Here is a 12,727-nt window from a genome sequence, read left to right as displayed (position 1 = left end):
TCATCAGCACTAATCCCTGCCCCCCACCCCCACCCCCCGCCAGTTCGATTAATGGGGAGATACAGAGCTCTCCTCTTTATGAATTCCATTTACCCCAATTTTTATACAATTTTTTGGGACAACCTCTGTTTTTAAAACTTCCTTTTCGGCGATGATACGTCTGTTTTTGTTACGTTTTTAAACCACTAGAAAAGACTGAAAATACCCTACCGTAATTAACAATAAATAGGAATTCAAGAGAGGAAATTTTACAAATAAGATAAATAAAACTTCCATATTAAGAGTCCCCAAATACAAAGTACATGAGTACAAAGACAGATTTCAAATAAAATAAAGAATGCCGAAAATGATGTAACAAGTTATTGATACTTACAGTTGCCGCAGAGATTTGTGATATGGAGAGGTAACTAGCTAACAAAATAGATATTGCAGAACTACACATATCGGAATAATATGGCTTCTGGACTGTTAATAGGGCTTTACATACCCCCACAATGTGATTTGTGGCATGGCAGAGGCGTATAACAAACTGGGAATAAACGGACATTTTCAGGACAGTAACTGGTTTTTATAATGATACAGGGTATACACTGGTGTCATAGGATTACATGTAACTTAATTGCTCATTCTAATGTCTGATGTTTTTGTCTATGCAATATGTAACTGGAAACAGACCTCATACTCTGTTGGAGAGCCATAGCACCGCGAGCCGCCCCTTTGTGACAGTGAGTAGTCTCCTCTCTCCAGGGAACATGATTAGCCTGGTTGAGCATTCTTGATGACCCCCAGCTGGCATTTTCAGAACTATTCTGGTGCACTTGAGCAGCACCCCATACAGGCTGGCAAATGTAGCAACATATTTGTATCAACAAAAAAACAAAGTACTTGTAAGTATACTTGAATTGATCTAAGCCACTGGTCTTCACTCATCTGTCTTTTCAACTTCTATGCCACACCAGAGACCAGCAATTTGCAAATTAGTCTTGAACAATCAAAACTGCCAGGCCAAGTTCCATATATATATATAGGTGGTAACACAAGCAACCTCAGGATGGTTTTGGCCTTTTTATGCCTTATCAGTGATGTATAACTTAAGTCAAACTGTGCAGCAAATTTGGGGCATAGGACTGGGTGTGCCATAGCACTTAGGGTGTTGTTGTAGGGATTCTGAGCATACACAGAATTATGCATAGGATTATGGGACCTCAGTGTATAGAGGCTATGCCTTCCTACCGTCTTAGTACCCACAAGTCCAGGATTAACTAGCTATAGTGTCTCACTCGCTCTCCTACTCACAAATAGAAAAACAAATGATTAGACAACCCAGAACAGCACACTCCTGGATCTCTCAGGAATTGCGGTAACAAGACACCCCTTTCGCTCACTTCTCTTGTACCTGTCCACAACAAGATCTGAAAGAGTCATGGAATTAGTTTAAAATATTTATTTCAACTAACTTGCTCTAAAATGCAGTATGCGTGCCATTACTAGTGTAATAATGCATAATACAGATATTGTCAGCATTACAGCAAGTACATACATTATGAAGGGAGATGCCATCTTACAAAGACATTGGAAACAGGACTACAGTGACAAAGCTCCCTTCCCGTGGACTGAATAGGAAGCATTATATAAATAGATGATCTCATGGCTTTGTCAGCAGACCCCATACCTTTAGGACCTAGATCGTATTTCTACATCACAGGTGCGTATTGCTTTTCTCCCTGGAAAGGTCCCTCTCCAAGTGTGTCTGTGTTAAACATGCTGTCCGGTAATATCAAAATACAAGTGTTCCACAAACAGCAGCTGCAGGGTATGTTTTGTCTATGTGTTAGGGCCTGACCAGAACAGAATAACAAGGGGCATTGTTGGTTGACCTTGCTTAACATGTTCAGACTAAACTCCAGGAATAAGCGGAGAACGATTGCAGCAGACAGTTCTCATGTGAAAGGTGTAACTAGTCTTGTACAAGAGAAAGCATCTAGTAACGTGCAAAAAAGTAGCATCATGGCTCCTGGGCGCATGCAAACTTAAAGATGTCGACAGTACCCTTTGCAACCATATGACTCCCTCCCCCTGGCCAGGTTGTAGCAAATAGCAAAACCAAATCTCAGAAGTAAGCAGAGTAAAATCCCAGTGGAAAAATCCAAATACCCTGAAGCGATGGGAAAAGGAGGAGACAGAAAAAGCAAAAAAAAAAAGTATGTTGCAATTTATAGATTTAAAAAATCCTCTAATGTGTCTGAAAAATCCACCAATTCGTTAGATCCATTGAAGGCAAGACGTTCCAAAAAGCAATCCTTGTTGTTGAAAGCAAATTGGGATGCCATCCAGTTGAGCATATCGAAGGAGCAGACATGCTCGTCATAATTCGTTGCATCAAAGAGCATATCCGGGCAACCTGCGTCATATTCAATGAAACTTTGTTGCAAGAGGTGCAATGCAGCCTCACAGCTATTCCAGCATACCAGCACTTCATTTACGGCAACAAAGCAGCATGAGGTCCCCATTGGAACAGGCCTGGTCATGAGCTGACAAAGAAACCATCAATAGTTCATAATACGGGTCAGGCCGCGCTGTGTTGAAGAGGCAGAGATCCACAGCCCATGTGAATGAGCACTTTCTGCACCAGGATACAGGTTGGACACAAGTAGTAGGCATAACGGAAGGTGAGTCCATTAATGGCTCTTATGACAGCCAGAGGTAAGCACCCAAAAAGTTCCTGCATCTGTCTACGGTACAGCCGTAACTGGACTGGATAATCGAGTACCACATGATGGGCAGCCATTGCGAAGTAGCAGTTGAAGCACCTGGACTGCATCAACAAGCAATAGGATTAATGGCAAGCCACCAAATGCGCTGTAAAATAGAGAATGTATAAAAGCTGGTATTACACCATATATCTTCTAGAAAGATTTAACAAGGCCAGAGCCTACCAGTTAAAAAAATGTGCACACCTTCAGTATCAAAAGCATAAAATATTTGATGAATTAGTTCTCCAAAATGTAGTGGGAGATTTGTGTTTAACAGTGACTGATTTCACTAGAAGTCCTGGCCACCTGCAATTCGAAGGTCTCTAGCCAAAGTGAGAGCCACTTCTTGTTGGAGTAGTAGTGCTTTGAGTCTGCTTTGTTTATTGAAATCTGTTTTCAAAGTGGGAATGGAAGGCCACAGCAAATTATCTACAATCCCATGCGGGCGGAAAAAGAACATTGCTGCAACAAGTTACTCATTTAGAAACGGTTACAAAGTATGGTATACCTGTCCGTAAGCCACAGCAATTGTAGTTATTAAGGATAATATAACTTCTGTTATAAAGCAACGTGAGTGTGGGAATTATGGAAGGGACTGGCACTCCTTTTAGAAAACAGGCCAAATTAGGTGTCGAAACATTGCAAGTGCGATGCAATTTAACTTGATGGCAAACCAAAGTGTGTCCCATTGTGGAATCACAGTCCTCCCCAGTTAGGAAAACCTATTCTCAAGTAAACAGCGGAAAGCGAAAGGTAAGGACCACACTTTGTGAAGGAAATTACTACCTAGGGGTTCAAATCTACCGATTGGGTAATGTTTCACGCATGTAGTGAATTGAAAGAGAGAGATGGGCAAAAAAATAACCCAGTGTATGAGCCATACAGAGGAAACAGTTTCCGCTATAGAAAATGGCAACTGTTCGAATTTTTCAATGTGCAACATAGTGTATGTGGAATCTTCATAGACGATAGCTTCTGTTTATCTGTGAGGTTGAAAGGCAAAAATAGGGAAGTTGTATTTAAATAATCCCATGGAACTTTACCATTTTTCAACGTTTGCAAACTCTAACCAAACTGCATTACAGACCGTAGTTGATTTTGAACGTTTGCAAACTCCAACCAAACTGCATTACAGACTGTAGTTGATTTTGACCATGATACAAAACAAAAACATCAGATTGTATAATGTCAATGACAGATGATACAATGTTATCTTAAGTGTAAATTCGAGTAGACGACGTGTTAATACTAATATCTACAACTTCAAGGACTTTTCTTAAATTTTCTTGATCAATTAGACGCAAACGGAAAGCCGCTTCCATCTGGGAAAGTTTCTAAAACTCATTGTATGCCTCGTATATAAAACTTTTAGGACGTGGGGATCTAGGACCCAAAAGAAACAGAGACAGATCGATGTCACTAGACAAAAGAGCAATATGTTATTTTACAGATGACAAGGAAGAATGTTGTAACCACTGTTGACACACTTTACCCACAGAATAAGTGGTCACCAAATCTGATTGAGGGATACGAGGGTCAGATCTACTAAGTGTTAATCCAGTAGAAGCATTCAAAAATCGTTTATGACAGGTGTAGGTATCTGGGGGCCAAATTAACCAGCCTAATGGATCCATAGTGGATGTGTTAAGGGAACCATTCTGCACCATTAAATGTAAGTTTTCAAGAGTATAATTTGTGTATTGCTGCCAAGTTTCATAAGCAGCCAGCAAGGGAGAGAATTTAAATATTTGGCTGTTGCCAAACCATAACATGTAGCCTGTTGAACAGATTGATTAAGAAAGATCAACTGAGACGGTATCAAACATGCCAGATGCAAGGATTCAGTATCTTGCACATGCCAATCTTTTGTTCCTCAGATAGATGTTAATTCCACCTGGCCTTTCAAGAAATTATAACCTTTTATTGCCAAATCGGCTATGAATTTGGAAGAAAAAACCAACTTAGTTTGAGTCAGCATGAACTTCATGCCGGCTGGTGCATTCCATTTGTTAAAGTAAGACCTAGGGTCAGACAGATTGTAACCCAACTCATTTTTCTGTGTTTGGGAACTTCCCTGAAATGGTGCCGGACAATGCTCCCATTGGGTATAATTAACATGATTTCTAATTGTGTTTTATTTATGCAAAAAATGATGACCATAATGTTGATAACAGAATAAACCTGCGTAATTTGCAGAATTTAAATACAAATCCTCAGTTTTGAAAGCAGTATAATACTTAAGATCTGAAAACAGTGAATGAACAGCATTAACATCCCAGTCATCAGAAAACATTGCGGGCATGATTATGTTACCTAGGGAACCCCGAAAGATGTATGGCATCCTGATGGTCTCAGTCGGACCATAAATTTCGTAAGCTACTTTGTCCCATACAATGTCATCAACAAAGAGAAAAGCAGCTATGTTATTGTGAGTTCCATCTCGTTTCATTATATGCGATGAAGTTTGAGGGGCAATAACTATATAAACCTAATGGACATCAGAGCATCCAGGTAAATAATGGCCATTTATCAAAAGAAAAAAGACAGTCACAAAGCCAATCCACATAAAGAGAAAAATCCTCGTAAGTGTCATCCAAACGTAAGTCCAAGGAGGCACTAAGTACACTTTTCGAAACCAAGAAAAGAAAATGCAAATTCTGCTTGGGGGATCCTCCACTGTGAAAATCGAAGAAGACGAAAAGATACCTCTGTCCATATAATAACCACTCGAACCCAGGCGGAACATCGGGGGTTGATCAGGTTTGAAGGACAACTGTAGTGCAGCATCAGGAACAGCCTCTGATGGCTGCAGTGGTGGCAAGGCATAATCTGGGTGAGCAGCAGTCGAAGTTGAGGATACAATTGGCAACATATTAATAGCTGTATCCACTTCCCATACTTGCTGCGCAGGATTCGGTTTGGATGGCATTTTAGTAAGGGAAACATCTCTTTTTGGAGTGTTCCTAGGCATATTATTTAGAATTGGCCAACTTAGAAATGTATCAGTTCTCCTTGCGTCCATGCAATGGAGGCAAAATTACTGTACGAGTACCCTTCAATCCGAGAACTGGAACTGGTGCCCGGTAGGAGGGACCAAATTCTTTTTTGTTCTCTATCTTCTCCCGGACCAGGTCACCCACTTTCGGAAGCCAGCCTGTGACAAGAATCAGCACTCCAGTGTCGGTGGATGAGGGCAACTAAGTTGTTGCAAGAGTATCTTGTGTCTTTTGTAGATCCTGCAACATAGTACAATGGTTATCTACATCAAATGTTGCGGCAGCTGCCACAATGTCCAGACCATCATGGTCAGGCATAAACATTTTAATGCCAAAGAGCATTTCGTGTGGGGTCCGCCCACCAAGAGGTCTTCTTGGGAGATTATTTAGTGCACGTTGGACTCCATACAAGTGATGCAGCCAACACCGACCAGTACCTAAACTCTACCTGTCAAAGAATGCTGTAAGTCACTGTTCATTAGCTCCAGAGAAAGGCATTCAAAAGTGTGGAAGGAGCTGTTAGTAAACACCTTAAGCTGAAGGGAGTTTCTAAAGATAACTGCAACACCTCCCCCAACTTTGTCAATTCTGTCATTTCTAAATATAGAATAGCCTGTGGGTAATAGGAGATCAAACATGGAGTGAGAGGTATCGTTGAACCAGGTCTCTGTGAGGAAGAGCATGTCAATATTGTGAAGGATGATGGTATTGGAGATTTCAAGTTTGTGTTTTATTGCAGATCTGCAGTTGTGGAGCAGACAGCGCAGCTCTGTGGAGACTGTTTTGGTGAAGGGGGCACTTGGGCTATGAGGGGTGATAGGGATATTGTACTTATACGAGGGTGCTCGGGAGGGTTTAGGTAAGTGAGTGATTCTGACAGAAGAGATGGTCAGAATAGTGTAGATAGTAAGGTTACTTGGAGATTAAAGTGGAAGAAGGGTGGCGTTCGAGGGGTTGTGTGAGTCTGCGATGTTTTCAGACAACAGGTTATGCCTTGTGCATCTCGTGGGAAGGTGAGTGTTTTTCAAAGGAATTGAGGTGTATGGAAAAGTGGAAAAGTGGAAAAGTGGTAGCTTCAAGTTGGGAGATGGAGGTGATCAGAGAGCTTAGCTTATTTTTCAGAGAGAGTAGGGCAGAGTAGGGCAGAGCACGGCATGTTGGGTGGCTCGATGGAGACAGGAGGGGGTGCAATTGGCGGTGGAAGGCAATTCTCCTGGGAGGGCAAACAACGAGTTCTTCAATCACTGAGAGAGGTGCAACGGCTCCTCCATCTCCCTGTAGACCCTGAAGATCCGCCATCATCACGAGAACATAGCACTTGAGCGCTTCGTCCGGAATGGTCTACTGTTCCCCCTCCAAGATCCAAATGTTGAATACAGGGACTTGATTTGTCGCAAATTAAACAGGACTTCCTAAGCCACATCCGCTATTTGAGTGCCTCTCCTTCTCCAATGAAATCGCCGCCCCCTGCTGAATGACATTTTATAACTTGCGCTAGTCCTTGTTCTGTACTTGACACCTTTCACAGCTTAGGCCCAGTGACCCGTTTGAATTGTGCTTACTTTTCCTTCACACAGGATGCAGATGGCGGAGGCCTTTGGAATTCTGTGTGTCCACCACCCCCGCACAGCAGAGTCCCACAGGGGAGTGACTTCTCCGGAATGGCCCGTATGAGTGATCCTGGGCTGTTCCTGTCAGACTCTGTAATTGCCTGGCCCAGTTGGCCACTTGTTTGTATTTTTTCTTCTTTATGTATTTCTTCTTTCTTCTCTTCTTTCTCCCTATCTCTTTGTCTATCTCCTTCTTTTAGACGCGCTACTGGGGGCTGCTGTATTCTTAAGATCCTCTGAAGCTATAATGGGTGGGCTTACTTATATACGTGCTGCTGGTATAGCGATTAGGGGGGCCTTTCTTGGTCTGGCACTGGAGAGACTGACTCATGGGGGTGGTACGGACGGTCTGGGCTGTCTACCTGCATTTGAAGGGTGCTACATTCCCCTCTAGGCACCATGATTAACCCTATTAAATTTCTTTCTCTAAATGTGAAAGGGCCGAACTCCCCTAATAAATGCCACCATTTCTGGAGATATTTACTCCATCAAGACCCTGATGTGATTTTCCTTCAGGGGACTCATTTACTTTTGGCGGACACCAACCTTATGTCACACCCTAAATATCCCCTTCAATATTGGGCATGTTCCTTCTCTAAAACGGGTGGGGTGGTGCTTCTCTTGAAACCGGGTTGGCAGGCGGCGAACTCTAAGATTACAGCAGATGCTGAGGGGAGATTTCTCAGAGCACACATGTCCTGGGGTCAATGGTCCCTAACTTTCGTTAATATATATGCCCCTAATCAAAATCAGGATGCATATCTCCTTTCGCATCTTAGAACTCTCTTGCAGCCCATTACAACCCTTGTTGACCTCGGGGGGGATTTTAACTTGGTCTGGAACCCGAAATGGGATCGCACTGCACACACATTTCAATCAACCGGGGCCATGTCGACGTCTCTGCGAAATGTCCTTACCGACTCCAGGTTGGTTGACTCCTGGTGGCATCTTCACCCAGATTCTCAGGACGACACCCAGCTCATCCTCTCCCTCACCAAGGACCCACACACCACCAAAACCAACCTCCACGAGGGAATGAAGGCCGTCGCCGACTGGATGAGGAGCAGCCGTCTGAAGCTGAACTCGGACAAGACGGAAGTACTCATCCTCGGACCCACCCCCTCAACCTGGGACAACTCCTGGTGGCCGATCACACTGGGAACAGCGTCAACACCCACCGACCATGCACGCAACCTGGGATTCATCCTCAACTCCTCCCTCTTCATGTCTAAGCAGGTCAACGCCGTCTCCTCGTCCTGCTACAACACCCTCCACATGCTCCGCAGGATCTACAAGTGGATCCGGACCAAAACAAGAAAAACTATGACAGAGGCCCTCATCAACAGCAGACTGGACTACGACAACGCACTCTACACAGGAATCCCAGCCAAACACCTACGACGACTACAACGCCTCCAAAACGCCTCCGCCCAACTGATCTTCAACGTCCCCCACCGCAGCCACATCACCCGCCACCTGAGAGACCTACACTGGCTCCCCGTCGACAAGAGGATTACCTTCAAGCTCCTCACCCACACACACAAAACACTCCACAACGCCGGACCAGCCTACCTAAACAGCAGACTCAGCTTCTACATCCCCACCCGCCAGCTCCCATCCGCCAGCCTCGCACTCGCCGCTGTCCCCCGCATCCAACGAACGACCTCCGGCGGCAGATCCTTCTCCTACCACGCCGCCAAGACCTGGAACACCCTCCCCACCCACATACGACAGACCCAAGACCTACTCACCTTCAGAAGACTCCTCAAGACCTGGCTCTTCGAGCAGTAGCAGCACCCCCCCTCCCCTCAACGCCTTGAGAACCTCACGGGTAAGTAGCATGCTCTACAAGAACTCTGATTGATTGATTGATTTTTCCCATGCACATTGCTTGTATTCTCATATAGATTATTTCTTCCTTTCCCTTCCATTGATACGTATGCTTTTGTCGCAGGGATTCCGTTCTCATACAGAACTGTGCATAGAGACTTGGAACCTCAGTGAATTAGGGTGTACCAAAACTCACATTAGTACCCAAAATCCCCTACCAGACTAGCTACAGTGTCTCATTGGTTATTACAAACTCCCAATAGTTAGACAAACCAGAACATGGACTTAGAATACCTCAGGTAACATGGAACACATGAACACTCTTTCGTTATACAATCATTTCAATCCAGAACAAGGAGTAAATGAGGACACGTGCACATTTGAAATGTTTATTTTCTAATGCAGTGTTCTCAAGCGCAGTATCTTAGCTAATACAAGCAAACATATTATAAGAAACAAAGTAATCAGCATAGTTACTAGTCCATAGAATACAAAGGGTGAAAGCATGTTAAAATGCTAGAGGGAAGAAGGCTAAAAGTCACCTAATTCTCACCCTCCCTTGCTAGTATATTATTTTATATCTAAGAAGGTCTCTTTGGGTTTTAGCAGGGCGGCTCCATACCTCAGATCCTAGTGGTAAGGGATCACATCATCTTCCACCAGCTCTCTGCATGCGAAGCGCCATCAAGTGTGTGTGTATGCTCTGTGTAATGCAATATAAAACGCGCCTAAAGCCAGAATTTGGCCGCAGCTGCATGTATGTTATGTCTAGGAACGTGCGAAGATCAGACCTCACAACAACCACTGTGTCGAGATATCCTTGAAGGCTTCAGCACTCACTGTACAGACACAGCTCACCAAGCAAAGCTGATATCAGAGCAACAACATATTATTCTCGTGTGAAGCAAAACATTCTACTAGGCTCAAAGCTAAAGTAACAATTATGTGTCGTGTGCAGAAGCAGCAGAAAGGTAAAATGGCGTTTAAACTCCTAATAAGCTCATGCTAACTTAACACAGCGTGTAGGCAAAGCATATCTATATGACACCCTCCCTTGATCCAAGCACGGATAAGATAGGATAAGATAAGATAAGGGACACATATTTGAAATGCAGAGTTCAAGAATGATAGTCAATTTAAATTTGAATAAGTGAAAAAATTAAAAGATTTGTCACTCAAAAAACAAAAATCTCAAAATCATGACAGTTTAGTGTTCGCCTTCATCAAAGTCAATAGGTCTGGGTCTCAAAAAAAATGTTTTCAGAGCCTCAAAAAAAATAAAAAATGTCCAATGTCAACAAACGCATCGACAGACCTTAGCCTAGTACTGAATATGCAAAATAAGCAGCAACAGTTTCCAAAAGGAAGTCACTGTACTCATCCGAAAATAATTCAGCCATCCAATTTAATAGTGGGAAAGAACATACATGCTCTTCAATTACCGGAGCCTCTAGCACCATCAGAGAACAACTCGGTGGGTTCTCGATGAAGCTGTGTGCCTAGAATTCTTGCGCCGCTGCGAATACATTCCAACGACCCAGTATTCCATGCATCGCTGCAAAGGCCATAATCCCTCCGTCAGAACAAAGCAACTCATGAGCCACTAAGGGGCTCATGAGTTGAATAAAATCAACTTCAGGAGACACCACATTGCTGAGACACAAATCCAGGGCCCAGTCGAAATCGCAACTCAGGCAATGAAAGACAGGCTGGACACATGCAAAATAGGAAAATCGAAACGATAATCCATATGCTGCACTTAAGGTGGCGAGTGGCAGCGTCCCATAGTATTCAAGCATCCTGTTTCAAAACAGTGCCAGCCGCGACAGCTCGTCTTGGAACACAGGATGTGCATCCATTTTTAATAAAGCAAAATAGCACAAGAACGCCTGCAGCCAGCGACAGTAAAACGGGAAATCCACCAAATAGGCTGGAAAAGATCGAATGGAAGAAAGCAGGAATGACCCCAAATATACTTTGAAATGAAGTCACAAGACCGCTGCTAACTACTTTAAAAAAATGAGCCAGCCACGATGTGGAGGATGCATTAAAAATTGTGTGAATTAGTTCACCGAAATGCAATGGAAGGTCAGTATTTAATAAAGCATGCACCTCTGTGCGGTTGTTAACTACATGAAGGACAAATGTTTCACGAGCAGATGTCAGGGCAACTTCTTTTTGGGACAATAGAGCTCTTATGCAACTCATCTTATTGAACTCTGCGTTTAGGGTCGGAATCCTCGGCCAGATGGAAACATCCAGTTTCCCATGCGTGGGTGGATACATCAGATTTTTACAGCAAACCACACGCTCACTGACTGTAACGACATAAGCGATGCCTTTTAATAACCCACAGCAATCCTCATTGTTTAATAGTAAATAACTCCCATTTGCCAGTAATGTGAATGTGGGAACGATAGCGGGAACGGGGGTACCTTTCAAAACACAGGCTAAATTAGGCTCGTTTTGATTACAAGAGCCGTGTACTTGGATATGTCTACACATTAATGAGTGATCTGGTGTTTCAGTGCATTCCTAACCTTTCATATAAACTTCTTTTCCCTCTCTAAGGCATCTGTATCTAAAAGGAAGCAACCAGGCTTCATGGAGATAGGAGCTACCAAGAGGCTCGTACCTGCCAATGGCAAAATACTTCATACAATTTTTAAACTCGAAAAGAGCAATTGGTAGAGTTATTAACCCGTAGATAAGCCACGTTGCAGTAGTGGCCTCTGCCACAGAAAATGGTAAAGATTCCAAACGTTCAATATGTAACATGGAAAAAGAAGCATCCTTCATTGAAAGTAAACCTTGCTTATCAGTCAAATTAAACGGGGCAAATAGGGAAGAGGTATTCATGTAATGCCATGGAACCTTCCCGGCCTTAAGTGTCTGCAGGGTCCAAGCAAACTGCATAACAGAACGCAATTGATTTTGACCATGGTATAACACATACACTTCATCTTGCACAATATCAACAACAGATGACACAATATTATCCAGTGTGTAAATGCGGGAAGAAAGCGTGTTAATGCTATTATCTACGCCTGCAAGCACTTTTCTAAATTAGCCTGATCTATAGCCCTAAGGCGGGTAGCCGCCTCAATCTGGGATGTTTTCCAGAGTTCGTTATAAACAGCATATATCCATCTTTTAGATCTACCTCTAGCCGGGCCTTTTATGAAATCATTCAGATCAACATTGTCAGTCAGTTTAGATACATGCAGTTTAACTGACGCCAAGGTAGAATGTTTGAGTTAATTCTGACATAATTTGCCTACTGAATAGGTAGTCACAGAATGGTCACTCTCAAAACGGGGATCGACTCTGACCTGTGTAAAGCCTTCTGCTAAACCCAGAAAACGATGTTGGCACGAGTCAGCATTTCTGTGCCAGAGCAACCAGCCATTGGGATCCAAACTGGATATGTTAAAGGACGAATTTAGCAACAGAGTTTGCAACGCTCTGATCGAAAATTTCGTAGTATTACCCCAAACTGAATATTCTTCCAAATCAGGGAATGAAGGAGCATTTAATT

At 43.2% G+C, this 12,727-nt stretch overlaps 1 protein-coding gene across 1 annotated transcript in view; it reads left to right on the top strand.

Annotated features, from left to right (window-relative positions):
• LOC144763373 (uncharacterized) overlaps window positions 1–12,727 on the top strand; it is an 851,355-nt gene that overhangs the window by 357,911 nt on the left and 480,717 nt on the right. The gene's annotated exons all lie outside the window — the stretch shown is intronic.

The sequence above is a fragment of the Lissotriton helveticus genome, chromosome 6, assembly GCF_964261635.1.
Source record: "Lissotriton helveticus chromosome 6, aLisHel1.1, whole genome shotgun sequence".
NCBI lineage: Eukaryota > Metazoa > Chordata > Amphibia > Caudata > Salamandridae > Lissotriton > Lissotriton helveticus.
This window is presented reverse-complemented; position numbering and strand designations above follow the sequence as displayed.